Source organism: Chaetura pelagica, unplaced genomic scaffold, assembly GCF_000747805.2.
Source record: "Chaetura pelagica isolate M959 unplaced genomic scaffold, ChaPel_1.0 scaffold286, whole genome shotgun sequence".
Lineage (NCBI taxonomy): Eukaryota > Metazoa > Chordata > Aves > Apodiformes > Apodidae > Chaetura > Chaetura pelagica.
The window spans coordinates 506,897-507,938 of NW_009953573.1; positions in this window are offsets into that span (position 1 = coordinate 506,897).

The following is a 1,042-nucleotide window of genomic DNA, read 5'->3' on the forward strand; positions in this document are numbered from 1 at the left end:
GTGCGGGGCTGGGGTGTCCAGGTGCCAGCAATGGCGTTCAAGGCGCGCCTAGCAGAGGGAGAGTCTGGCCCAGCTGCTGAAGTGCCCTTCTGTGTGTATAAATCTATTTCCCACTTTTGGACCTTCATTCTGATCAGCCAGAGAAGGGAACAGGATGAGGCCACTGGTGCTGGTGGGTTTATGAGTGTGTACGTCTTGAGCTGTGTGGCCAGTCATGTACATATGTGTAAATATTTGTGTGTTTATACCCATCTACGTGTGTACGTGTGCATAAATGTGTTGGTGCTGTGTGTCTGTGGTGTGTGTGTTGCCAAGCTACTTTGAGGTGTTTTTTTGATTCAGCCACCCCAATAGGCATGCCTTTTCATTGTTGGTTTATACATTCACATAAGACACAAGTTAAAACATCCCATTATTGCTTACACCTAAAAGCAGTCCCTGATCAGCAGGCTGCAAAACGTAGCACATGAAGAAGCAAACAGGGTTTCGGTATCATCACCTTCCAATTGTGTACTGTTTCTGGATTCAGCCTTTCTTTGGAAAAAGGACTCCAGACCTAAATGGCAAAGTATTTCCCTTTCCAACCCATTATTCCTTCACAGAGATGCTTCCTGCATCTTTCCTAGACTGTGTTTGGTCTCATACCTCAAAGGATGATAAGAAAAGCCATATTTAGCCATGCCCATACATTTCAGTGCCATATCCCTCACCTCAGGCAGAAGCATATCCTTGGATAAATTTAAGGAGCAAGGTCATGTTTCAGCATAGCTGTCTCTGTCAGCCATCTGTACTACCCACCTCAGTCAAAAACTCTATCCTAGTTACAAAGCAACTGCAATTATGCAGTTCTTACAACTAGTGTAACATTCATTAACTTTTGTATTTTCTACACTCAGATAAGAAAGAACAAAGTAATCAAAGAAGGTAAGGAGGGAGGCGGTTGGGGGGGGGGGGAAGGAGGGTGAGAGGAAGGGAGGGATAAAGGAGAGATAGAAAGAGAAAAAAAGAGACATAAACCCTAAACGTTAGTCAGGACAAAAAA